At 57.3% G+C, this 27,742-nt stretch overlaps 1 non-coding gene and 1 pseudogene across 1 annotated transcript; one reads left to right on the top strand and one right to left on the bottom strand.

Moving 5' to 3' along the window:
- Positions 1-3,481: 3,481 nt before the first annotated feature.
- Positions 3,482-26,677, bottom strand: LOC142403616 (scavenger receptor cysteine-rich type 1 protein M130-like; annotated as a pseudogene).
- TRNAA-UGC (transfer RNA alanine (anticodon UGC)) lies at positions 11,866-11,937 on the top strand. Its single transcript has one exon. It is a non-coding gene; the product is annotated as a tRNA-Ala (tRNA).
- Positions 26,678-27,742: the final 1,065 nt, after the last annotated feature.

Below are 27,742 nucleotides of genomic sequence, written 5' to 3'. Positions count from 1 at the left end.
TGCTCCAGGAACTCTGTGACAATCCTTGGACTGTTCCTTGATTGTATCAAGAGGGTGAGTAAAGGACAGTTGAAAGAAGAACCAGCAGAGTTTAAGAGTAGGCAAACGAGTGGAGATCCTGATGTGATGTCCTTCCTGTTCATGAACTGCCCTGCATCTTCGGGATGGAGGTGGGTCAGACCTTGCCTCACTACAGTGCCGAGAGAGTCGCTGAACAAAAGAACCTGACTCTGTTTGAGATGCCATCTGCGGTGCCAGTCACCCGCCCTCTCTGGACAGGGATGCCTTTCCTGTAGGTCCTGTGCTGTCCTGACCAGCCACATGCAGTTGTGCTGTGCAGCCCTGGCATCTTACGTAGCACTACAGGCCTGTGTTTGGCCATTGAGTAGCTGCCTTGGATTTAGTTAGGCACTGTAGGGACGTCCATGAGACAACTGCAATTACAGTTGATGGCAATCTAGTATGTACAGCTGATGGAGAGAGAAAATTTTTAAAAAGGACTGAGATATCCCGATGGCACATGAGTCCATTTGCCCAGCTGACTACCTTGATAGGCTGTCCTGACCATCATGAGTAGGGAAAAGCTCAGTTTTCCTACACGTGGGCTTCTGGTGCTGGCCAAAGGAATCCCCCACCAGCCTCCAAGGTGATGCCCCCAGATGCTGTTCCTTCTCTAAACCGCTCCGTTAGAGTTTGCTGTTACCTGCACTTATCTTGGACCACCTCTGACACTTCCAGTGTCACCAGGTGTACGCATCTGAGAAGCTCACTCCTGGCCTCCATCTCCATGGATTTGCATGGGAGCTGAGACAAGTAGCTCTCATGCAGATGCCTATTTTCTAAAATCATAGAAATGCACACATGAACTGAGGAAGAGGAATCCCATCTGCTGAAGGTTTGTGGCAGGCATGGGAGAGAGCTGAGGCCCTTTCTAGCCCCAGGACTACAGGTCCAGGATGAGATGCCTCGACTGACTGAGCTGAAACCTTTCCCTCACCAGGGTGAAGGAGATTCCTCTCCGCCACTGTCTGCATACGCTGCTAATGATGGGACATGGAAAGGTGAGTCTCATGCCCAGCTCTTTTCCTGATAGGAGAAATGCCCCTGCTGGAAAGAAGCGTCTCTGCCAGCTGGGAGAGGGAATGAGAACATCAGTGATTCCTTCAGCTTGTTCCACAGTAGGTGCCTCTGGAGCCCCAGCTGCAAATCAAGGGAGCCCAGAGGGGGCAGAGAAAGTGTTGCCTTGGGCTGGTCCTCTGCTGCTGAGCTGGGCCGGGCTCCTGGGACAGAGGGAGCTCATGGCAAGTGGGCAGAGCTGCAGAGAGACAGCTCTGCCCAGGAGCAGCAGCTCTGCAAAGCACAGCAGGGCAGAGAGCACAGCCTGCAGACTCCGAGGGGACAGGAGCAGGGCAGAGAGAGCTTAAAGGCAGTCTGGGCTGTGAGGAAAGTTGAGAGCTCGCTGGGGGAGAAATCTTCACAGCCCTCTACATGGTAAGTACCTGCATGAGAGGCAATGTATCTGCAGTTTTTGGAAGGATCTCCAAAAGCTGGCACATCCCACAGTCAGGAGGACTTCCACAGTTTCTCTAGCGTAGAGGAGGACATGCTGCAGAGCAGGGCTTCCCTGCTGCACCATCAGAGGGACAGGGCATCACAGCTGCCTTCTCCCAGGGACAGCTGCAGGGCTGTGAATGTGTGTGTGTGCCGCCCAGGGTGTCCAGGGCTGTCTTTCAGAGCAGGGTTCCTGCAACCCTGGGGGCTGTGCACTGGGGCAGGGACTCTGCCGCCTGCCAGGGTCAGCACTCAGCCTGCCCGGGTGGCTCCGCACAGCGCTGCAGGAGAAGCTGTGGGTGGAAGGAGTGGCCCTCGTCAGAGCACGGTGCCTCTGCTGTGGAGACGGTGCTGCGTGGGTCAGGGCTGCTCACAGCTCCACATCACCCTCAGGACTTTTCAAGACAGACATCAAGGCAGGGGTTACCTGAAAAGAGAGGTGTCTGCTCTTTGAGTTTTCTCCTCTTGGTTGGCTGAGTGGGCAGTGGGACATTTTGCAGGGGATTTCTCAATTGGAAGGTAAAAGCAGGCATTACTGTAAAGATAAGGAACTTTCCTGAATCTGTGTTTTCAGTTTCCAACTCTGGAGGCTACAGACAGCACCAGGAAAGCAGGGCTCCCTCACACGTAACGGTTACTTTGGAAGACAAACACCATCACTCTGAATGTCACCCTCTTCCTTCTGCTTCCCCAGCTTTATATACTGTGCATGACGTCATGTGATATGGAATAGCCCTTTGGTCAGTTTGGATCAACAATCCTGGCTGTGTTCCCCTCCCAGCTTCTTGGGCACCTGGCAGAGCATGGGGAGCTGAAAAAAAAAAGTCCTTGACCAGTGTAAATACAGCTTAGCAACAGCCAAAACATGGGGGTGTTATCAATATTATTCTCATACTCAAACCCAAAACACAGCACTACACCAGCCACTAGGAAGGAAATCAACTCTATCCCAGCCGAAACCAGGACACCTTTCAAGTGTCATCAGGGTTTTTCACCTGCTTTTTTGGTCCTTGCACTTATGGAGAAGCTGCAGGGAAGAGATGGGCGCACAGGGGCTGGAGTGGGTTCTGTGAGCACCGACAGGGAGGAGACATGCGGACAAAGAGCTCCCAGCAGGGACTGCTCCAGGCAGCAGAGACATGGGCAGGGAGGGAGGGAACTGCTAACGGGAACCCTGTTGCAGGGGAGGTATGGGCACCTCCTGGCCACCCCCTGCAGCGCAGACGCCTTCCCTGAGCAAGCCCCCTCACCTCTCTTCTATCACCCAGCACAGCTCTTGGCCCTCACTGCTGTGGGGTCGAGGGTGGGAGTCTCCTCCATGCCCACTTGACCAGCAGAAGAGGTGACAGGCATCTCTCCTGCCACATGCCCATTTCGCACCGACCGTCAATTGGGCTGAGGGATACTGTCCTGCATTATCACGATCTGGGAGGTTTTGTGCAGAGTTGCGGAAAGGGAAGATCTTTCCTGAGTGCCAGTCTGTCTCCTTGCCTCTCCTGGCTGCTCTTGGCACTGCTGTCAGGCTCTCTGGAAATGGGAGTTTCAGCTGCAGAGTCACTGATCTTGTGGGTCCTCCCATGCAGGTGTGTCCATGGGAACAAGTGTCCCAGCTTTCCTCTAACCTGTGGGGCTGTGGGCAATGCAGTCAGTGGAGCTAGGGAATGAGCTGACTCTCCCTTAATCAGATGCCATGGTTAGGACATTTCTCTCTCTCCTTGGGCTGTCCTTCCAAGCTGTGAGCTGCCCTCCAGAATGCAAATCTTTCTCATAGCATCTCTGGGTTAATTGAAAGACTCATGGAGAAGCGCAGAGATTCTACAATGGAGGAAATGCTGTTGGGTCGGTGAAATGAGCAGGAAGGGGTATCCTAGGCTCAAGTGGGGTGCTGATATCTTGAGAAAGGGTAAGAGATTTGGTTGTCTGCAGTGGATCATTCTGCTCTCAGCAGTGCCTGATCATTTTCAGGGTAACAGGGGAGTGTGATCCTCCTCCATCTCAGAAAGGTGCAATCACAGAGAACCTGAGAACAAAACACAGAGACAGACCAACTCCCCTCACTCTGCACTAAGCCACAGACAATGCTCTTGCCTCGCTGGGCTCACTCTGTTCTCCCTGAGTATGGCAGAAATGCTGAGGGTTTCTGACTTCCAAGAACATTCCACAGGTGAGATGGAGGAATGCTTTAAAAATAACTTCTCAAACTGCCTTTGGTCATACCCATTCCTTAGCACTGGGAGTGCAGATACCGACAAGCCCTTCTGTGTTAGGAGTAGTTTAACCTGAAAAATTTCAAACACCAGGATTGGCCCCTTGCCCCCGCTGTTCCCATGAACCCACTGCTGCAGAGCAGGGCTGACTCCTCGGCAGCCAGTGGGCAAAGGCCCTGCTCCCCACGGCACACTCGGCTGGCACCAACCAGAGCTCAAGCCAGAGAGCTGAAGGTCTCCTAGAAAATGGAAAGGGTGGGTGTGTAGCTGGGAGGCGTCCAAGAAAAATGGCTGTGATTTTGCTCTGAGAAGTCTACTCTAACTTGTCACTGTCTTTCCCTCCTTGGACAGTGCCCCGTGCCCAGAGAAAGCTAATGTCCAATGCCAGCTCCATCACAGAGTTCCTCCTCCTGGCATTTGCAGACACAGGGGAGCTGCAGCTCTTGCACTTCTGGCTCTTCCTGGGCATCTACCTGGCTGCCCTCCTGGGCAATGGACTCATCATCACCGTTGTAGCCTGCGACCACCACCTCCACACCCCCGTGTACTTCTTCCTCCTCAACCTCTCCCTCCTTGACCTGGGCTCCATTTCCACCACTGTCCCCAAAGCCATGGCCAATTCCCTGTGGGACACCAGGGCCATCTCCTACACAGGATGTGCTGCACGGGTCTTTTTCTTTCTGTTCTTGATGGTAGGGGAGTATTGTCTTCTCACTCTCATGGCCTATGACCGCTACATTGCCATCTGCAAACCCCTGCACTACAGGACCCTCCTGGGCAGCAGAGCTTGTGTCCACATGGCAGCAGCTGCCTGGGGCAGTGGGTTTCTCTATGCTCTGCTGCACACTGCCAATACATTTTCAATACCATTCTGCAAGGGCAAAGCCCTGGAACAGGTCTTCTGTGAAATCCCCCAGATCCTCAAGATCTCCTGCTCACACTCCTACCTCAGGAAAGCTGGACTTCTCCTGTTTGGTTTTTCTTTAGCTTCAGGGTGTTTTGCTTTCATTGTGCTGTCTTATGTGCAGATCATCAAGTCCATGCTAAGGATCCCGTTTAAGCATGGATGGCACAAAGCGTTTTCCATGTGCCTTCCTCACATGGCCGTGGTCTCCCTGTTTTTGATCACTGCCATGTTTGCCTACCTGAAGCCCCCCTCCATCTTTTCATCAGCTCTGGACCTGTTGGTGGCAGTTCTGTACTCGGTGCTACCTCCAGCAGTGAACCCCCTCATCTACAGCATGAGGAATAAGGAGCTCAAAGACGCACTGAAGAAATTGATTCAATTATTTTTCTGTCAGCAGCAATAAGCTACGCATGTCTCTTCACAAGTGATTTCCGATGTACCTCGGGAACCTCCTGTGCTTTGGGTATTTTATCTGTGATAACCAAGTTTATCCAGGAATGTCTGCCTCCACAGCACTTCTCCAGGGGCATGAACCCAGCCGGTCTGACCCAGAGGACTCTGTACGTGTGTCTGGTACTACGGTACAGCTGGCCTCCCGTGTCACTTCTCTGCAATTGTCGTGGTTTAGCCCCAGCCGGCAGCCAAGCACCACGCAGCCGCTCGCTCACTCCCCCCCCCCGATGGGATGGGGGAGAGAATCGAAAGAGCAAAAGTAAGAAAACTCGTGGGTTGAGATAATAACAGTTTAATAATTGGAACAAAATAATAGTAATACTAATAATGAATTATAACGAGGGGGAAAAAAACAATGAGAGAGAGAGAGAGGAACAAAACCCAAGGGAGGGAAAAAAATTACATATATATATAATTAAAAAAAAAAAAAAAAAAATTACAACCGCTCACCACCCGTCGACCGACAGCCAGCCAGTCCCCGAGCAATGATCGCTACCCCCCGGCCAACTCCCCCCAGTTTATATACTGAGCATGACATCATATGATATGGAATAGCCCTTTGGTCAGTTTGGATCAACTATCCTGGCTGTGTCCCCTCCCATCCTCTTCTGCACCTGGCAGAGCACGGGAAGCTGAAAAGTCCTTGACTAGTACAGCAGCAACTAAAACATCTCTGTATTATCAACACTGTCCTCAGCACAAATCCAAAACATAGCCCCATACCAGCCACTACGAAGAAAATTAACTCTGTCTCAGCTGAAACCAGGACAGCAATAAAAGGGTATTTCCTCAGCGCCGGTGTCTGGAGGTTGGACTCTTCTTGCAAAACTGAAGGGAAGGAAAGGCTGAAGAAACTTGCACTTACAAAGCTGTACTGCTGTGCCCTCGGTGACCAGTTGCACCACAGCACTACCCTTCAAGTGACATTTCATTTTTGATCATGCCCAAGCTCAGGCTCTAACTCTTTCCTTTCTCATGCTGTTTCCTCTACAAAGAAAAGCTTCATCCTCTCTGAAAGCAGCCTTCAAGCAGCTGCAGGCTACTGTGGCATTGCCCTGAGCCTCTATGTCACAAGGCAAAAGAATCCCAAGCCCCTCAGTCTCTCCACACAAGTCATGTGTTCAGCCCCTTAACTCTGCCTTAGCAGACGTCCTCTGAACCTTCTCCAGCTTCTCCCCACCCCTGCAGAACATGGAGACCCACACCAGCATAGATTATTTCAGATGTGGCCACACCCCTGCTGAGTCAAGGAGGGAGGTAACTCCCCTTGCCTGGGTGGCCACACTCCTCCTAATTCAGCCCCACATGCAGCTGGCCTTATTCGTGGTCAGCATGCTGCACTGGCCTCTGTAGCATCCCTTGAAGTGACTATGGACTTCTCCTCAGGGTCACTCCTCAGCTGGTCAGCTCCAAGCTTACCCTGATACATGGGGTTATTCTGTCTTGGCTGCAGGACTGGCCACTTCTCCTTGTAAAACTTGGTGAGTTTCTGTCGTGGTTTAGCCCCAGACGGCAACTAGAGCACCACGCAGCCGCTCGCTCACTCCCCCCGTGGTGGGATGGGGAAGAGAATCGGAAGAGTAAAAGTGAGAACACTCATGAGTTGAGATAAGGACAGTTTAATAGGGAACGCAAAAGCTGCGCGTGCGAGCAAAGCGAAGCAAGGAATTCATTCACTCCTTGCCATGGGCAGGCAGGTGTTCAGCCATCTCCAGGAAAGCAGGGCTCCCTCACGCTTAACAGTTACTTGGGAAGACAAACACCATCACTCCCAATGTCCCCCCCTTCCTTCTTCTTCCCCAGCTTTATATACTGAGCATGACGTCATATGGTATGGAATAGCCCTTTGGTCAGTTTGGATCAACAATCCTGGCTGTGTCCCCTCCCAGCTTCTTGGGCACCTGGCAGAGCATGGGGAGCTGGGAAAAAAAGTCCTTGACAAGTGTAAATACCGCTTAGCAACAGCCAAAACATCGGTGTGTTATCAGTATTACTAAAACCCAAAACACAGCACTACACCAGCCACTAGGAAGGAAATCAACTCTATCCCAGCCGAAACCAGGACAGTATCCACCCCTTATTCTATACCATTTACGTCATGCCCGGGTTCTACCCCTTCTACTACAATTAAGTTCATTTAGTCCATGGCTTTGGGCTCCATCCGTCATAATAGTCCTTCAGGGCAGAAGAGATGGTATGTGGTGTTGGATTGTTGCATGTTGAAGCCAGTTCTGGTTCCATCACCACTGCACTTTGCTTACTTTCGTTGAAGTTCCTTCTTCATTAATCTGGGTGATCCTTATTGAAAAAGTGATGACACATAGTATTATACAACAATTGACATTATACCATTTGGTTCATTGGCTATTCTCACCTAAAATCAAATCCCTTTGAGGTACACATTGGACTTCCCCGTCCTCTCGCATTACCCACCAAGTGCACCCGGGTCCTTGAGCAAAAGCAATCCCACGAATGGGCTTGCCTTTGCCCGAGGCAGGAGTAACCCAGACTGTCTTCCCCAGCATGTTTTTTATGTGCACTACAGGGAACTTATCCCCTTCTACAGTGCGTAAAAGTTTTGATTGGGCAGGGCCAGCTCGATTGACAGATCCTCTAGTGTTGACTAACCAGGTGGCCTTTGCTAAATGTGTATCCCAATGTTTGAACGTCCCACCACCCATTGCTCTCAGTGTAGTTTTTAACAGTCCATTGTATCGTTCAATTTTCCCAGAGGCTGGTGCATGATAGGGGATGTGATATACCCACTCAATGCCATGCTCTTTGGCCCAGGTGTAAATGAGCTTGTTTCGAAAATGAGTCCCGTTTTCTGACTCAATTCTTTCTGGGGTGCCATGTCGCCACAGGACTTGCTTTTCAAGGCCCAGGATGGTGTTCCGGGCAGTGGCATGGGGCACAAGATATGTTTCCAGGCATCCGGTCATTGTTTCCACCATTGTAAGCACATAGCGCTTCCCTTGGTGGGTTTGTGGCAGTGTGATAGAATCGATCTGCCAGGCCTCCCCATATTTATATTTCAGTCATCGCCCTCCATACCACAGAGGCTTTAACCGCTTGGATTGTTTAATTGCAGCGCATGTTTCACATTCATGCATAACCTGTGCAATAGTGTCCATGGTTAAGTCCACCCCTCGATCACGAGCCCATCTATATGTTGCATCTCTTCCTTGATGGCCTGAGGTGTCATGGGCCCATCGAGCTATAAATAATTCACACTTATGTTGCAAGTCCAGATCCTCCTGAGCCACTTCAATCTTAGCAGCCTGATCCACCTGCTGGTTGTTTTGATGTTCCTCAGTGGCCCGACTCTTGGGTACGTGAGCATCTACGTGACGTACTTTTACAACCAGGTTCTCTACTCGGGCAGCAATATCTTGCCACAGTGCTGCAGCCCAGATGGGTTTGCCTCTGCGCTGCCAATTGTTCTGCTTCCATTGCTGTAACCACCCCCACAAGAAGAAAATTAACTCTATCCCAGCCAAAACCAGGACAGTGACCACAGTGTTATAATACACCAGTGTTGTACCTATTTGCGGAGGAGTGCTTTCACAGCATCAAGGCCTTCTCTCTTGCTCTCTCTTCCTCCCCAGCAACTAGGTTGGATTTCTTGATGAGGGAAGAGCAGGGGACACCATTTAGCAAGGCAAAGATTTACACAGTGCATTGGTGTCCATGTCCAGGTTTTGGTAGCGAGGAGGCTGCATGTGTGACCTCTGTGAGAGAAGACCAAGGGCTGCCTCCATGCCAGACAGGGCTGGGTCCAGCCAGCTCCAAAATAGACCCACCGCTGGCCAAAACTGAGCCCAGCAACAAAGCTGGTGGAACGGGTGTGAAAATGTATTTAAGAAGGGGCACAACTGCCAGACTGGAATAGGAGTTAGTGGAAAAAAAACAGGTAAGAAACAGCCCTGCAACACTATGGTCAGTGAAGAAGGAGGAGAACCACCCCCTCGGTGGTCCAGGCACCAGAGCAGATATTCCCCTGCAGCCCAAGCAGAATACCACAGCACAGCAGGTATTTTCCTGCAGCCTATGGAGAAGACCATGGTGGACAATGTAAGCCCTGCAGTCCGTGGAGGACGCAATGCTGGAGAAGTTGGGTAATTCCTGAAAGAACTGTGGCCTGTGGAGAGCCCAGAGTGGAGCAGGTTCATCTTGAAGGACTGTAGCCTGTAGGAGGGACCCCATGGGAAAAGTGTGAGAAGGACGGAGCAGCAGGCAGGAAGTGTTCTGGACTGACCACAACCCCATTCCCCATGGCCTAGCGCTGCTCAGAGGGGAGGAGGTAGAAGAGTTGGGAATAAAGGAGTGAAGCTGAGCTGGGGAAAAAAGGGTGGGGAGGAGGCCTTCCATGGGGAAGGAGATAAGGTCTTCCAACAGCCCCAGACTTCTTCCACCCTCAGCCTTTGCAGTTACACGTGCCTGGCAGGCCCACCTGCTTTGCCACTGTCACGTTTGGACTGAAGTCCCACACACATTTTGGCATGCCCAGTGTAAGCTGGCCTCCACCCAAATCTGGAGCCCACCTGGCCATGGAGGCAGGGAGAGGACGGGCTGAGAAAGGCTCTTCCCTGGGACCCTCCCCAAGGAATGCTCCTCATGTGTGTCAGCCTGTGGCCTGGCAGGGATGGAATTGGGACAAGGGCTGCTGGGGCAGGGCTGAAGTAGCTCAGCTGGCAGAGCATTAGACAGAACATCGAAACGTCCCTGGTTCAACCCTGGGCTGATACAGTGGTATCCTCGCTCAGTTTTTTGCAGAGCCTGCCTGCTTCTTCCAGCCTACCCTGTCCTCCTTGCTCCTTCGCCTCTTGCCAGAGCACTGCCCCTGCACTGTAGCTGCAGATCTGCGGGTTAGAAGGAGCCTTCCTCTTGCTCCACAAGTCCCCAGCCTTCCCCTCAACAGGACTCTCCATTCAGTGCTTCTTTGGGGTGCTCTCCATCTGTCCCTCCTTCCCTGCTCCACAGCAATTGGCACCTTTCCTTTGTGGGGTCTCTGCAAAGACCTTGTCTCTCTCCTCTTTGTCATTCTTGATGGTGCACAGACTGCTCCCCTCCTCACACACATCCTGCACCTGGACCTCAGCTTGCAGACCAGAGCATACTGCCCATGGGGGAGGCCACTGTCCCCCCAGTCCCAGGGAGAGGCACTCCCTGGAGCTGAGGCCTGAATGGCAGCACCCTCCCTCCAGAGGTCTGTCACAGCGAGACCTCTGATGTGTCAAGGACAGCTGGCAAAGCCGTGCCCAAATAGACTCACCCACCAGACTGCACTGGCTAGACCAGCTGCAGCCCCTCACAGCCATCAGTCCCTGCACAGAGGAAGAAAGAGCTGCTCATGAGCTCCAACAAGCTGCTGGGCTCCCCTCTTGCAACCTCTTGCCGCTACAGAGCCCTGCTCGCCCCCCAGGAACACAGTGACAGCTGTGACCCAGCACATCTCCCTCTGTCTCCAGCCTCAGCCTCTCCCCAGTCAGGCCAAGGAATGGCACATACTGGACTATAGTTGCACAGCAACGTGCATGTTCTAACCCTGTGGAGTTCTGCTGCCTCACAGCTGGCTCCTTAGGGATGCACCTGCAGAGAAGTTTGGCTTTTGTTGTGACTGAGCACAAGTGAGAGGTGGTGAGAGGGAGAGACTGTCTGTCCAAGCACAGTTACTGTCTTGTCAGCTTTGAGCACGAGCTTGAACACGCTTGGCCGCAGGGGTAGTGCCTGCAGGATTATCACTGCTCCAGAAGAGTCCTTCTATGTGTTTCTTGAGCAAGAACGGGAGAGTCATTGCTGAGGATGGGTTTTGGGGTCATGTGTGCAAAGCAGAAGAGGTGAGCAGTCCATCCCCTTAACTCCACTCAACCACTCCAGAAGTTCACAGGCACTGTGGTCTGCTTTTGATTCCCCCAAACCCCCATGCCAGGCAGGGGCTCAGCAGGGAAAACTCTATGGCATTGGGCAACACAATTGTCAAAGCTGTGCCACCATGAGGACACCATCCCTGCATGTGGTCAAACCATCAGCCTTTGAGTTACCAGCTGAACACACACACCCACCCTGCCACAGAGACCCCAGCCAGGGCTGTCCCAGGGCACTGCTTTGCTGCCAGGACAGTCATCAGTGCTGAAGGAATGGGAAGGTCCCTGAGCCCAACCCCCATGCCCACCCCATGGAGATGGAAGCCTGCTCTTCAAGTCACCTCCAGAGATGCTGGGGAACAGAGGGCTGCAGGGGGAGGCCTGGTGCCTGGAGGAGGGATATAAGATTTCTGCCACCACGTCCCCTCCACAGCATGCCCTGGTATTTCATTGGAGCCTGCGGGCACCTCACCCCAGGCAGGGCATTTCCCTCACCCTGTTGCACTGCTCCTGCTGTGGAGTTGGGGACAGATGTGGCACAGAGGGCTGTTGCCCTGGGTGGCAGAGGAGGCTCACGGGAAGGGGTTTTCTCCTCTCCATCGACCCATCCCGCAGTGGGCCAGAGCGTGGGAGCAGCACCTGCAGCAAGGGCCTCCTTCTGCCCCATTGCCCTGCAGAGGCGTTGAAGGGGCAGCACTCTGCAGTGCAGCCCTGTGCTAGGATCAGGCCCCAGCACAGAGGCAGTCCCAGCTTGCCCACCTCAGAAGGGTTCAAGTGCTGTTTTCTGCAGAGGGTCCCTGGGCACGCAGGGGACAACAGGACTGTGCTCGTCATAGACACATCATGGGAGGAGAGTGTCTCTCCTGCTGGCAGGTGTCAAGGGGATGTAGCTCAGTGGCAGAGCGCCTGCTTTGCATGTGGGAGGTCCTGGGTTCAATCCCCAGCATCTCCAGGGCTGCTTTTGCCCTGACTCCCCAGCCTCAGGCAGGTGCGGGCTGGAGCCCATGGAACAGCCCATGGAGACTGGGCTCCTGGCAGAGCATGAGGAGAGGGAATCTCAGCCCGTGTGTCCCAGAAAGTGGCTCTGCACCCTGTGCTGGGGCAGTGGGGAGCAAGGCTGCATCCTCACCATTGTGGGAGGTAATCCGTGGGTCATGATCCACCCTGGGGATGGCTGGGGTGTTCAGGGGACTCGGCCACCTTAGGGCTCACTTCTGTGGGGCCACAGCCCAGGGCTTACCCTGACATAGCAGCTCTGGCATGGCCTCTGCACTGGGGGACCAGCGTGGCCCAGGCAGGGCCTGGGACAAAGAGCAGCTGGAAACCCGAGGGTGAGGAAATGGATGTTGCCGCTGGGGTGTACCACTGGATATACCAGAGAGCCATTTTGACTAGAAACTGCCCATGGCCAGCAGCATGGAAATGTCTCTGTCAGCAGGATTATTCCCCAGGGACCATGGGCTCTTGCAGCCCCACAGCCTGACCCCGAGCCTACTGTCCCTGAGATGTGCCCCTTGCCTACCACTGTGTCATCGTTCTCTGCTCCCCCTTATCAGCCTCAGGGAGGTGACCCAACATCTGGGCAGGCAAGCCCCAGCTCTGGGTCAAAGCCTTCAGAGACTTTTAATAAGAACCAATATGGACGCACAGTGTAAAAGCGGGAATAAAAATAGAGGAAACTGCAGGTGGTTTCTGCTGCGCGTGGTAAAGGGAGATGTTTCCCTGGTGCTCACAGCTCTCCCAGCTGCACAGAGCTCTCCTCCCTCCTGGCTGCACCCAGCTGCACAGCAGGGATGTGCTCTCCTGGCCTGGGGCTCAGGGACTGTTGTGCACCAAGCTGCGGTGTCACAGCCTTTGTGTCCTCATGGGGATGTGCCACAGACACCTCTTCAGCATCATCATAGCCCATGCTCCCCAGGCACAGGGACGAGGTGTCTCCTGCAGCTCCAGGGACCCCAGCACTTCTCCAGGAGCGCAGGCTGCCCCCTGCAAGCAGCAAGGCAGGACAGTGCAGTTGGCCCATGGGGTCTGTACATCACCTTCCTCCCTGCTCCTCACCACATTCGGCTCCTTCTCCCACCCACAGTCCCTCCAAGGAAAGCTCCCGCGGCAGGTTCCCCATCCCCAGGAGGTTTGGGTGTCATGACCATAGCGACAGGGGTGGCACCAGGGATGGCACCCCAGGAACCAGCAGCGCTATCTTTCCCTCTCACCTCCGAGTGCATCCCTGGAGCCTGCTCCCTCCTCTGGCACCCTGGGCATTTCCCAAGCTCCCTGCTCAGGAGCAGCACCCTCCCCAAAGTCAGGAACCTCCTTGGCATCATCATAGCCATCTGCTGGGTTGCCTCCAGGCACAACAAGAACATCTGAAAGGAGAGAGAAGCTGCTGACAGTGAGAAGATATGTCCTGCAGAGCAGAGGATAGGACGATGCACATGGAAACACAGGGTTGAGACACTGGTATTGGCAGCACCACAGGAGACCCCCATGTCCTCCCCATCTCTCATGGTGACACTCAATGACACCTCTGTCCATCACATGTCTACAGGGAGACCAACACCTTCCTGTCTCCATTACCCGGTGCTGATTTCAGACCATCCTCCTCCTTGGTGTCCCCAGGGTAGGGCTGCAGTTGGGTCAGGGACTCCTCTGCATAGGAGCCTGGAGAGATGCACAGCAGGTGGTATGGAGCGAGCCCCACTGACCTGTCTCATGGTCAGCGCTGCTGGGGAAGGGGGACCCACAGAGCTGGGACTGCATGAGGAGGAGGGCGGGGAATTTAAACGGCTCCCCCAGGACAAAAAGTGTCTCCAAGGTGCTCCCAGAGCTGCCCTAGGACAGCCCCTTCCCTCACTCCTCAGGTGTCACATGGGGTGCAGGGGCAGGAAGAGAGGGGCTGTGCAGCTGGGACGGGCAAAGACAGTGGGGAGAAAGCTCCTCTCCTGGACCCACACCCTGGAAACTCCCCCACAGACAACATGGCCCCAGTGCTACAGGGACCACAGTGTGGGGGGCTTCAGGGGATCATCTCTGGGTTGGGGACAGGGGAAAGGGTCCTGCAGATGTGCCTCCAGGGAGGACCCACACCCACCTGAGCGACCAAACCTCGTCTGCTTCTCCCACACTGGGCTGTAACCGATCTCCTCGTACACGGCCTCGGGAAAGAGCTCCTGAGCTCTCCTGGAGCCTGGGGACAGAGGCAGGGCTGGCACAGGGAGAGGCAGAGGGGTGATGGATCCCACTGTGCTCCCCCGGACCTGTTGCTTGGGCCAGCCCAGGACTGGTCTGACAGCACAGACCCACTGCACTGTCCAGGCACGGCTGCAGCACCCCCAGTGAGGGCAACGTTGCTGTGGAGATCATCTGGGGCAGCATCACCCTCGCATCATCCTTTCAGAGACAGCTCTCATGCCCCTCTGGCCCCTGGGACATGCACCCCTTGTCTGACCCTGGAGCAGCTCCCATGTTTCCTCTCCACCTGGAGCTGCTCCCTATCCGCCCCATGGGTCTACAGCAGGGCCCCTGCCCTGCCATGGTGGGGGCAGGGCTCGGCAGAGGGACAGGCTGAGGATCTGACACCTCAGACATGGACCCTACTGCCCCACACACCTCCTGTCATCTCTGTTGCCCGAGAGCCCCTTCCAGCACTACCCAGAGCACTGCCAGCCTTGGCCGTCCCCAGTCTGCCATTTCTCTCCTTGCCCCAGTGCTAGCCCCCCATGCCTCTGGGCTCTCTCTAAACCTTAATGCTGATGCCCCATGGCCAGGCAGTCAATGGGGCGGTGCATGGGACAGGTGGCAGCACACAGTCTCATCCCCTCCAGCTCTGCCTGTGCCCCTCACTGACACCCCACAGCCCTTGCAGGAGGCATCTCCCCCTGGGACTGCTGTGGAAGGACCCACCTCTGCGTCCTGCCCTGGCCCTTAGCACTTGCCCAGCCAGGAGGGCCAGGAGCAGGCAGAGGAGGGCCCCCAGGATGATGCAGATGATGACGGGCACAGAGACTCTCCCGCTGCTGGGGAAACGGCCCCGAGTGGGACCTGTATGGGTAAGAACATGGAAGGGGCAGCACCAGGTGTGGGAGAGGAGGGGGCAGCACCAGCCCTGACACCCATCACACAAGGCAGGAGGGGGTGGAGGGTCCCAGGGTGGACTGATGGGCAAGCTTCCACCCTGCTGAGTACATTCCAACCCTCCCCAACTCCACCACCACCACCCCAGTGCCTCCTCCTGGGAGTTTCCCGGCCTAGCAAGGAGCCCCTTCCATCCAGCTGTGGGTCACAGCCTGGCCCCAGAGATACCCAGCCTCAGGCAAGAGGACCAATTACCTGCTCAGGTTGGGGATGCTGCTGTCCTGGGTGTAGCTGCAGAGGAGGAAAAGGAGAGCTGGGCTGAGAGGGTGGGTGTGCAGGTATTGGGGACCCTCCTCCCCAACACACCAAGTGTGTGTCTGTACATGTCCCTCACACATCCCACACAAATTGCCGCTCCAGTAGCGCCAGAAAAGTAGGCCAGGACAGGGGCCAGGGTCTCTGCTCTGGGCAGCAGGGAGGATGGCACAGGCAGCCGCGGAGTTAGCTTTGGGGCTTTAGGGGCTCACGGGCAGTGCCCAGAGGACACCCAGTTCCACCCAGGCTGCTCCCTGCCTGGCACCAGGCTCCTGCACTCTGCAGGAACGCTCTTGCTCTTTGGAGGTCAGGGGCCATGCCAGGACCAATTGACAAAACACCTTCCCCATCTCCCTGCCAATACTCCAGCAAGGGGTCCCAGCCCTGCCGCTCACCTGAGCAGCGCACGGCAGCGTCTTCTTTATGCCGGCAAGCACCGCCATCCCCGGGCCGGGCCCAGCAGTCCTGCAGGGATGGCTCTGTCCCCCGGCACTCCGCCTGCTCCAGCCAGATGGGGCCTTGCCCCATCCCAAATGCAGCCTCATTCAGGGCAGACACCGCAGGACCACAGCCCAGCTGCCTGCACGCCACCTCGGCATCCCGCATGTCCCAGGAGTCGTCGCACACCGTCCCCCAGGAGCCACGGTGCCACACCTCCACTCTGCCCGAGCACCCGTCCTCGCCTCCCACGGCACGAATCTTCTCCCTGTCTGCAGAAGGCAAAGACCTCCCATGGCACTGAGACAGCAGGCAGAGCCCTACCACACAAGAAGGGGACACAGAGGAGCAGCTCAATACCTGTGCAGCTCGTGGAGTTGGGGCATGGGGCCAATGGCTCCGGGGACATTTCTGGGCGTGCCCCTGAAGAAAGAAACACTGAAGTGAAGGGGCTGCTGTGTGGGATGGTGCAGAAGAGAGCGAGGCTGAGCTCTGCTTGTGCCTCCCTGTACCATCTTGGTCATGGCAGCAACTGAAGCCCGGTCATTCAGGGGACACGCGCAGGACTGGGGGGACCCTGATTGCTCAGCCCCTAAAGGTCCCTGGTTCACAGAGCAGCAGTAGTGTGTCTATGGAGGGGAGGCTCTTCTGAAGCCTGTGTGATCTCTTCTGAGACCTCCCCTGGAGATATCTCTGCCTGCCCCAGGTGCTGCTGGCAACCTGGGTTACAACTGCTGCTGCACTTTTGTGGCTTTGGTCATGTTTGTGCCACCGGCAGCAGAAGGGTCTGACATGGAAAGGAATAGCCCCTCTGCATTTGGCTGTGCATAGAGGAAAGCAGGAGCTGGGGTGACACTGTGCCCAAGTGGCTCAGAGTTACCATCGCAGGTGATGTGGATCTCGTCTCGCAGGTCTTCACATGACTGCGGGTCCCAGGCAGTGGAGGGACACTGCCAGAAGGAGCTGGTTTTCTCCCCACACTGCACATTATCCAGCCACGCAGGGCCAGACACCTTGCCATAGGGCAGGCGTCTTTCCAGGGATCCTCCGTCCCCGCAGCCCAGCTCCTTGCATGCCAGCGACACCGTGCTGAGAGTCATCGAGTTGGAGCAAATGCTCCCCCACGTCCCGTTGTAGAAAACCTGCAGGCGCCAGGAGCAGCCGTCGCTGTTCTGCAGCCTGAGGGCCAGGAACTCTGGGAGGAAAGGCAGGAAGGGGGAAGAGGCTGGTGTGGGGCTGTGGGAGCCAGGACACCTCTGCACTCCCCAGGCCCTCAGCCAGGCAGGGGCAGGGCCAGCACGTGCCCCTTGCACCCGGGGGCAGAGAGAAGTCCCTGATGCACAGACACCCCTGCCCTTCCTGCTAACACTCGGGGACGGCTGAGCTCCCCAGGGAGCCCCAGAGGGACTGAGGGTGCCCATGCATGGGTGTCCACAGGATCATGCTGGGGCTCAGTGGCAGCCAGGGACAGCCTTGTCCATGCCTGGCCCTCCCCACGTCCTGGCATCCCCGGCAGCAGTCTCCCACCACAGCTGCCAGCACAGACCTGAGCAGATGACTCCCGCATCCTCTTTGTGCCCGCAGTCGTGCTGCCCCCAGGGCCTGGCAGGGCAGTCCCAGAGAGCAGCTTCGTCCCCAGAGCAGGTCACGCCATCCAGCCAGATCTGCCCAGAGCCTTCCCCAGACCGAGCAGAGCTCGCCACCTCCACCGCCCCTCCACAGCCCAGCTGGTGGCAAACGACAGCAGCATCAGCCAGGTCCCAGTCGTCATCGCAGATGGTCCCCCAGCTGCCCTGGTAGTAGATCTCCACTCTCCCGGCGCAGCGCCCAGACCCATTCACCAGACGGACCCGCCGGCTCCCTGCAGTGGGGAGAAACCCCAGTGGCTGTCAGGGCCTGGCTACCCACACACCCCATCATCTGGGGGGCCCATGAAGCACTGCTCACCCCAGCAAATGACTCCCACGTCCTCTGCAACCCCTTCCGCCAGTGCACTCTCGGGCAGGGAGGTGTTGCAGAGGGTCAGCTTGGTCTCATTGCCTGTGCACCGGACCCCTCGCAGCCCTACGGGGCCCGTCCCTCGCTCAGCCTTTGGGGGGTTGTAGGCTGCCTCTGCCTGTCCGCACTGCAGCTGCCGGCACACCATGTTGGCCTCCTGCACGTCCCACTGGTCATCCAGGACTCTGCCCCACGTCCCGTGCTGCAAGATCTCCACTCGCCCGTCGCACCGGCTCCCTCCACCCACCAGCCGCAGGGATGCAAAGCCGGCTGAGCCTGGGGAGAGCAGAGATGCCACTGCCATCGGCAGCACTGGGGAGCATGGCACCCTTCAGGGAGGAGGGCAAGGGGGACTTTTCCAACCAAACAGGACAAGTCTGAGCCTTGTGCTGACAAGAGGAGAGGGCAAAGCCCGTGCCTGCTCTGCAGCTCACACCCAGCTCTGCTGCTGCTGGGGGCACCCAGGCAGCTCCTGCTCCTGCCTGGGCGGTGGGATGAGGCTCTGCAGGGCTCTCTGTGGGGATGGCATGCGGTTGTCTGTAGCCAGAGGGATGGAGCAGAGCCCCGCAGCCCTGTCCTGGGCTCGTCCCACAGGAGAGAAATACAGGAGCCCAGGCCTTGCAGTGGCACAGGGGCCTAAGCCGCCACCCTGAGGGCAGGTGCCTGCCTCCATTCAGTCCTCAGCTCTCCCACAGCACAGCGGTCAGCCTGACCAGGCAAAGCCCTCCAGAAGGCTCCTGGGGACACAGTGCTTTCTCCAGGGAGAAATTCAGCCTGGTACTGCCATGGGACCCCTGCTTTGGGTGGCCATGTCACACACAAGGGGCAAAGGGATTCAATGCTGCATTTTCCCAGCACTCACCTGAGCAAATGACAGCGGCGTTGTTCCCATGGGAGCACGGTGAGGCCCCCAGGGTGATCACTGGGCACTGTCCCAGGTGGACTTCAGTCCCGTCACAGTGGAATGAGTCTCTCCAGACTGGTCCGAGTCCTCTCCCAAAATGCCCTCCTCCAGGAAGGGACTCGGCAAACCCGCAGTTGAGTTGACGACAGAGAACGTGGGCATCCGAGAGATCCCAGCGGGAGGCACAGAGGGTCCCCCAGGTCCCCAGCACCTGGACCTCCACCCTCCCCGCACACGCCGTGCTGCCGTTCACCAGCCTGAAGCCTGTGTACTCTGGGGAGAGAGGAGGAGGGCTGAGGGTGGATTGGTGCTCTTGTACCCTCAGAAGCTGGCGTAGAGGCCAGAGGCACAGCATGCCTTTCTTCTCCCTCTGCACTATTTTCATGCTGCAGACAACCCATCAGCCCTCCTGTCCTCACGCCCAGCCCAGCACAGTCCTTGCTCTCTTCCCCGACCCCCACCACATCCCCGGTGTTCAACACCCCACCCTGAGTCCTTACGTGTGCAGGTGACAACTGCGCTGCTCATGTGGGTGCAGGGCTGGTCCTTGCGGGACCCCCTGGGGCAGGAGATGAGGAGGGATTCATTCCCCACACACTGCAGCTCTCCATCCCACATGGGACCCACCCCTTCTCCAAAGTGAGCTGCCCCAGCAACAGGCAGGGCCACACCACACTGCAGCTCCCTGCAGACCACGTCAGCGGCTTTGGGACCAAAGTGGGAGTCACAGACAGTTTTCCACTGGTCCCCATCATGGATCTCCACACGTCCTGAGCAGTGGCTCTTCCCTTCTACCAGCCGGACAAAGCCTGGGAAAAAAAAAACCTCTGAGTGCTCTCTGGCAGTTAAATGCCCACGTTCCCACATCACCTCCAAGCAAGCCATGACCAAATGGCCCCTTGCACGTCCCAGAGGAAGCTGTTGGGGGAGTGTTGGTGACACAAAGACATCCAGGCCCCCCTGCACCCCTTCTCTACACCATCACAGCACTCAAGGGGATGTGTCTATTGCAGACTCGCTGAAGAGCCTGCAGACCATGTTGGCAACTTTGGGATCAAAGTGTGAGATGCAAACAGTTTTCCCAGCGTCCTCATCATGTATCACTGTACATCCTTAGTAGGGGCTATTCCGTCTGACCAGCCAGACAGATCCTGGAGCACACAAGGACCCCTGAGTGTTCCCACAACCCTCTGGCAGTCCCCTGATCATGTCCCATATGATCTCCAAGGTGGTCAAAGGCAAAAAGCCCCATGACCACGCCAGCTGCTCTCAGGGGGTGCTGATGGCACAAAAACATCGTTCCCCCCCTGCTGCTCCTTAGAAATCAGCACAGCACTTGTGGGCTTGCTTCTCTTCCAAACTCACAGCCACAGGAATCTCTCAGACAAACTGCTGCTGCCCCAGAGACCTTGGGCTACCCAGCGCTGGTCCCTGGCCACTGCAGCACCCAGAGCACTTGGAGTCTGGGGAAATGGTCCCAGGCACTGTTGGCTGCTGCAGCCTGCTCTGCCCCACCAAGCTCAGGGCCCAGCGTGAGGAACTCCTTGGTGCCACCCGAAATGCACCCTGTTCCAGGGGGGTCTTGGGCCGTTGGGGTGCTGCTGGTAGATGAGACATGTCACAGGGCAAAGGTACAGTCAGGCTGTACCTGTGGTCAGTGTCTGTGCCAGCCTCCCGCTCCGGCGCCTGCGGGGAAAGAGGTCTTCAGGCATGACCAGAGTGCACTGCTGGGCACACATGTCCATGGCCAACAGCTGGGCAGAGGGCAGGAGAGTGGACAGAAGAGCAACCCTGGGCTTACACGAGCTCCCAGTGCAAGGGCAGGTACAGAGGAGAGCCAGTAAAGTGCTGGCAAACCCAAAAGCGCAAGGCAGCCAGAGGCTGGGACAGACACGAGAGGCTGGACAGCGAGGCAGCACTCCTGGACGGGCTTTTGTCCCCCTGGACACGCTCTTGTGGGGTGACCCTGGGGGAGGAATGAGGTGCCACGTGCCACCCTGTTCCTCTGCCCAAGCCCAGCACTCCTCCTCTCCAAGCAATACCTTTGCTTGGGCCAAGGGACCCTTGTCTGCCAGGGGCACAACCCAAAATTCCTCATCCATCTCATGCCCTTCCCCAAGGCTGTGGGTGGCTGCATGAGTCACTCTTGGTGCCTCTGGCATGGGGGGACCTGGACCTCACTGCTGCCAGATGGGTCCTGGGTGAAAGGGAGGAGAAAGTTGGGAACCAACAGACACATCAGGGCAGGGCAGAGGGATTCATCTGAGCCACCTCAGGGGCCAGGCAGGGTAGGGGCACCCTGGGGCAGGTTCCCACTGGGCTTTCCCCAGGGACCGAGGACATCAGCAATGACAGTCCCAGATCGGCAGTTCGACCAGCCACACCGGGCCCTGCTCTGGCATTAGGCTGTTGCAACCTGAAGGCACAGCCAGATACCTTGTCCCCTATCCCAGACCCAAACGTGGAGAACAGGCTGTCCCCTTACCTGAACATATCACTCCGGCGTCAAAAGCATGAACACAGTCATGTTCACCCCATCCTGCATGTGGGCAGTTAGACAGGGCAGACTCGGTGCCATTACAGCCAACATCATCCAGCCAAATGGGGCCAGATCCTGGCCCAAAGCCTCCGTACTGAGGAGCTCCAACAGCAGACCCACAGTCCAGCTGCTTACAAACCACTGCAGCATCCTGCATGTCCCAGTAGTTACCACACACAGTCCCCCACTGGCCTTGTTGTTTCACCTCCACTCTCCCAGCACAGTGGTTGTCGCCGTCCACCAGCCTCACGTTCACAGCCCCTTCAAACACTGACACAGGACCAGTCAGGACAGTGCTGAGACCCAGCACTGTGCGTTTGGGGGAACCCCTGCTCAGGTGGAGCCAGAGGTGCCAGGGTGGGAGCCCACTGCCCTCCAGGCTGTCCCCAGGGCAGTGCAGGGTTCCCTTCTATCCCCATGGGCTGTGCAAGGCTGGGGATGCCCACCTCCAACCCTGATGGGTCATTATGCGCCGACAGACTTTGGCACTTCCTCCCACACCAATGGCCCCCTGCAAACTGACCCCCGGCTCATACCCACCCAGGGCACCCGCTCCTCCCCAGCCAGCACCCTGAGAAGAGACCTGCCCCCACCACGGCTCCCCCAAGCACACACTGCTGCTTCTGCCCGGGTCCTGAGCTCCCCTGGACCACAGCCTGCCCTGGGCATCTCCCAGCTCATCCTCCACCCTCACGCCTTTCTGTGTCCCCTGTGGTGCAACAGGATGATGCCAGTGAGCCCTCCCAACCCATGCCCCCTCCTTGTCCTCGGGCATCAGCCCTGCCCTGCCCTTGTCTAGGATGCCCCAGGAAGGTCACCTCTCTGCCAGCCTGTGGGAACAGTTACCCCAGTTCCCTTGTCTCCACAGGCACAACCTGCCCCCCCTCAGGCTGGAGCTCACCCAGTGTTCAACACCCCACCCTGAGTCCTTACGTGTGCAGGTGACAGCAGCGCTGCTCATGTGGGTGCAGGGCTGGTCCCTGCGGGACCCCCTGGGGCAGGAGATGAGGAGGGATTCATTCCCCACACACTGCAGCTCTCCATCCCACATGGGACCCACCCCTTCTCCAAACTGAGCTGCCCCAGCGACAGGCAGGGCCACACCACACTGCAGCTCCCTGCAGACCACGGCAGCAGCTTTGGGACCAAAGTGGGAGTCACAGACAGTTTTCCACTGGTCCCCATCATGGATCTCCACACGTCCTGAGCAGCGGCTCTTCCCTTCTACCAGCCGGACAAAGCCTGGAACAAACAAAGTAACTGGAGTTCCCAGAGTCCTCTGACAGATACATGACCACATCCTGCATCACCTCCAAGCAAGCCATGACCAAACCACCCATTGAACATCCCAGAGGAAGCTCTTGAAGGACTCTTGGTAACACAAACACACCCGACCCCCTGCACACCTTCTCTACACCATCACAGCACCGAAGGGTATGTGTCTGTTGCAGCACCAGGCACTGCTCGCACAATCTGCTGCTGCACAACGTGCCCTGTGCTGCCCGGCATGGTCCCACCAGCACTGCAGTGTGGTGTGCGCAGTTCTGGCCCGGGAGAACTGGCCCAGATGATAATGACTGCTGCAGCCTGCTCAGCTCCTGCAGAGCTTGCGACCAGGCAGGACCATCTCCTTGACGCAGCCAGAAATGCACCCTGCTCCCAGGGCTGTTCTGGGCTGTTGGGAGGTTGCTGTTAGGGGGAGATGTCACAGAGCACAGAAAGGGTGCAGCAGTTACCATGGCTGGTGCCTGTCCAGCCCTCTCCGATGCCTGCTCGGAGGGGGTGTCCTCAGCCAGGCACACAGGGCTCTGTCCACAGGTGCACAGGTCCCAAGCCAACGTCCAGGCAGAGGGACAGGAGACCTGCATGTCCCCCTGGGCTCATGCTGGCTCAAAGGTTAACAGCAGGCACAGACGAGAGTCAGAAAATGCTGCCAAAGCCTCTGTTTCATGGGGCAGTGTGGGGAACCATGGGCAGGCAGGAGAGGCTGGGCAGCAGGTCAGCACTGCCTGCATGGGGCTATGTCTCTGTGGGGCTGTCACAGCTCCAGGGACGTTCCAGTACCAGCCTGTGCATGCAGTGATGCAGAAGGGAGCAGCCAGAGTCAGGCAGACGCCAAGCTCCCAAGCCTTGCAGGAGCTGGCTGGACCACACAGCCGAGCCCAGGGCCAAGCACTCATGCTCTCTGAAAAGCCCTTTTGATTCAGTTGAGGTACTCATGCCTGTGAAGGGGAATGACCCAGGGGACCAGCCATCTCATGCCCTTCCTCCAAGGTGTGCAGTGCCAAGCAAGTCCCCCTGGTTTCTCCAGCACAGGGACCCTCAGCACTGTTGTCTGGGAGCTGGCAGAATGGGTGGAGACCAGTGGGGATCAGTGGACACCCCAGGGCAGGGATGGAGGATTCATCTGCAGCCCAATACACTGACTGAAAAGAGGCTGAGACACTGTGGCAGGGTTAGTTCAGCCTGGGCTAGGCTCCCTCTGGGCTTTTCACAGGCACTGGGAACACCAGCAATGTCAGTCCCAGCTCAGCAGTGTGACCGACCACATTGGGCAGTGCTCCAGTGCCCACTTGTTGCTCCCTGAGGACACATGCAAGGTCTCTTCCCCTGTCACATCCCCAGAGGTGGGGAACAGGCTGTCCCCTTACCTGAACACATCACCCCAGCATCAGCAGCATGAATGCAGTTATGTTCACCCCATCCTCTGTGTGGGCAGTCAGACAGGGTAGATACAGTGCCATTACAGCCAACATCATCCAGCTGAATGGCGTCAGGTCCTGGCCTGTTGCTCCCTGAGGGCACAGCCAGGTCCCTTCCCCTGACCCACCCTAAAGATGGAGAACAGGCTGTCGCCTTACCTGAACACCTCACTCCAGCGTCGAATCTGTGATCACAGTCATGTTCACCCCATGCTCTGTGTGGGCAGTCAGACAGGGCAGACTCGGTTCCATTACAGCCAACATCATCCAGCCAAATGGGGCCAGATCCTGGCCCAAAGTGTCCATACTGAGGAGCTCCAACAGCAGACCCACAGTCCAGCTGCTTACAAACCACTGCCGCGTCGTTCATGCTCCAGTAGCCACCACACACGGTCCCCCACTGGCCCTCATGTTTCACCTCCACTCTCCCAGCACAGTCGTTGTCGCCATTCACCAGCCTCACCTCTGCAGCCCCTTCAAACACCAACATGGCACCGGTCAGGAGAGCTCCAAGCCACAGCACTGCAGGTCTGGGGGAACCCCCTGCTCAGGCCATGTCAGAGGTGCCAGGCTGGGAGCCCTCTCCCCTCCAGGCTGTCCCCTGTGTGGTGCGGGGATCCCTTCTATCCCCACGGGCTGTGCAAGGCTGGGGGTGTGCAGGTCTGGCCCTGCTGGGTCATTCGCCATCCCACCGCACAAGGCACCTTCTCCCACCCCAACGGCCACCTGCCCCCTGCCCACGCACACCTGCACACTGTGCCCAGCCCTGCACAGGGCACCCGCTCTTCCCCAGCCCAGCACCCCCTGAACAGCCCCGTGTACACAGCCCTGCAGCTTCCCATGCAAACCACCTGCCCTGCCACCATCCAAACCCACCCCCACCCCCAGGGCTTTCCCTGTTCCCACCAAGACCATTCCAGTGATCCCCACACCCACATCCCCTCCTCGCCCCTGGTGTCAGCCCAGCCCTGCACTGGGACAGGCCCCCCAGGAAGGATGTCTCTCGACGCAGATGCCCCCGTCCCCTTCTCTCTGCGGGGCACAAACTGCCCTCATGGGCTCAGGGTCCCCTGGAACAAGGGGGCAGTGAGCAGCACACAAAGCCTCTGGGGTACCCCAGAGGTTGGCAGTGCCCTGGGGATCTCTGCCTGCTGCCATCCCCAGCTAGGCCACCACCGGCTCCAGAGGCACAGTGCTGGGGAACAGGGGGTCCCCAAAGGCTACCCCAGGACAGGGTGTCTCTGCGTCCAGCCAGGCACAGGCTGCCCCAAACACCGGAGCCCTGGAAAAGGACATGCTCTCCCCAACCCAGACAGGCAGGCACAGGCTCCATGGACTTGAGCACCTTCTGGCCCTCACCTCAGTAGCACCTGCAAAGAAACCCCATTCCCGGACACATCCCGATGGCCATGCTGCTACCCGCTGGGCCTGGGCTGGGGGACAATGGAACTGGCACTTACCGCTGCACAGCTGTACCCAGAGGAGCAGCCCCAGCATCCGAGGGGACAGGACTCCCTCTGTGCCCATCCTGAGCCTCCTGCCCTGCCAGCACATCCCTGCTCTGCCACACTCCCTGCCACGGCTCCTGGGGACTCCTGGGGACAATGACGACAGGAGGGCAATATATCTCTGCAGATGCCAGCCCAGCTACAGGATGAGCCAATCAAAGCAGCAGGGCCTTTTTCGACATTATCGGGAGCTATCTCCCCTCCGACACAGCCCGGCCCTCCAATGAACTTCTCCAGCGCCATTCATGACCATATATGAGAGACGGCTCTGCTACAGGTGTCACGTCACCGTGGTGGGGGGCCGTCACAGGACAGGGCTGCTTGTGTGGGGGTAAATGGATTTTTCACCCCCTCAACCCTGCTTTCTCAACCAGGAGCACTGAGCATCTCCTATGCCAGGCACAGCCAAGAGCCCAAGGTGAGAGTGTCCAGCCACCCTCGTGCCGTGGGAAGCACAGGGCTGGGGCTGCGCCGGAGGCTGTGTCAGGAAGGGAAGGAAACAGCCCCTGTCCCTGCTACAGACCCCGCTGTGCTGGGAGCAGCAGCTGGGAAAGGGCCTTAGCCCAGGCCAGAGCCCCGTCCCAGGAGTGCTGCCTCACCCTTCCTTCCCTGGAGAGCCCCATGGAGGGTCCCTCGGAGGAGCCGGAGCTGGGACGTGTCCCTGCCCTGGCAGCAGACGTGCAGCCCAGAGGCTCAGACAGATCCCTGACTGTCAGCGTGTCACCAAGGGGCCGTTATTCCCCGCGGGCGCATCGGGAGCTCCAGCCTGCAGGTGCACAAACCACAGCCCACGTGGCCTCGCAGCACTCCCCACGCTCCCCCCGCAGCGCCCAGGCAGGAAGTCTGTGGTTTCCTCCTGGCGCCGTGCCCAGGCACATCCCTGCGGGGTCCCCGAGCCACCCCCACCCCGACTGCTCCAGCCAGGGCTGCAGGGGCTGCTCCTTCGGCATCGCAGGCACTGGGCCGGGCAGCTCCCGTCCTCCGTGAAGCCCTTGTGACAGCACACGGACGCTCTGCACCGAGCCCCACAGCCATGGGGTGCCATTGGTGACGTGACCACGGCCACTGCTGTGTGCTCATGGGTTATCCTGATGGTGACCTCACACCCTCCTACTGCTGGCACTGTGTGTGCATGAGTTACAGTGTCACACGTGTGTGTGCGGTGTATGGACTTCTGCTCCTGATGTTTCTTCCAAAAAGCCGTATTTGGGCATGGTCAAAATATTATTTTGGTGACATCAGGAGCACCTACAGAAGCTATGTGCCAGCTCCTGGCCTACCAGCTACTCAGGCAGCAGTGACATCACAAGCTCATGCACAGCCCCTGGCCTATCTGCTACTCAGCCACAGAGGATGTCATAGCATCTACCTCTGATATTGGCCTGCTCCTGGCCTATCGGCCATTCAGGCACCAATGACCTCAAAACCACCTACAGAAACTATGGGCCTGCTCCTGCCCTACCAGCTCCTCAGGCAGCTGTGGCATTAGAAGAAGCACCTACACATGCCATGGGCCTACTCCAGGCCTATGAGCTACTCAGACATGACGTAAGACACATCAAAGACCAGAGACAACCATCCACAACTCCAAAACCTTAGTGTTCCTCAAGGACTGGACATGATTGTCCCCAAAGTCCAAGACCTAGACATTGCTCAAGGACTGGAGATGATTGTCCCCAAGCCACAAGACCTTGGTGTCCCTCAAGGACCATTGATGACCAGCCCTAGACCCCTAGACTTTGGTGTTCATCAAGGACCATCAATGACCACCCCCAACACCAAGACCTTGATGTCCCTCAAACCCCAAGACTTTGGTGTCCCTCAAAGAGCAGCAATCATTTTCCCCACCCCCCTGGCTCCCCTAGACATTTTGGGGGTGCTGGTGGCCACCTCAGCACCCTGTTTGTCCAGGACCCCACACCCCAGTGGACCACGGGCCATCCCACCACTGGTGGGGGTACGGTATTTCACCCTGGGGTTTAATTGTCCCTGCCTGAAAAACCTCGTCAGCAAGAAGACCCGGGAAAGCAAGATCAAACGTTGGGCCCGGTGACTGCGACAGCCCCTCTCTGCTGCGGGGGACACATAGCCCCCCGACACATATACATATAGCCCCCACATTTATAGCCCTTCCATTTCTCAGCCCCATTTATACCTCCCTAATTTATACCCCCTCTTTATGCTACCCATATACCCACCATGTATTACCCTCCCCATATGCCCCTATATACCTCTCCCTGTATATACCCCCATATACACTCCTCCCCATTATACCCCTC

This window comes from Mycteria americana, unplaced genomic scaffold (genome assembly GCF_035582795.1).
Source record: "Mycteria americana isolate JAX WOST 10 ecotype Jacksonville Zoo and Gardens unplaced genomic scaffold, USCA_MyAme_1.0 Scaffold_39, whole genome shotgun sequence".
NCBI classification, from domain to species: domain Eukaryota; kingdom Metazoa; phylum Chordata; class Aves; order Ciconiiformes; family Ciconiidae; genus Mycteria; species Mycteria americana.
This window is presented reverse-complemented; position numbering and strand designations above follow the sequence as displayed.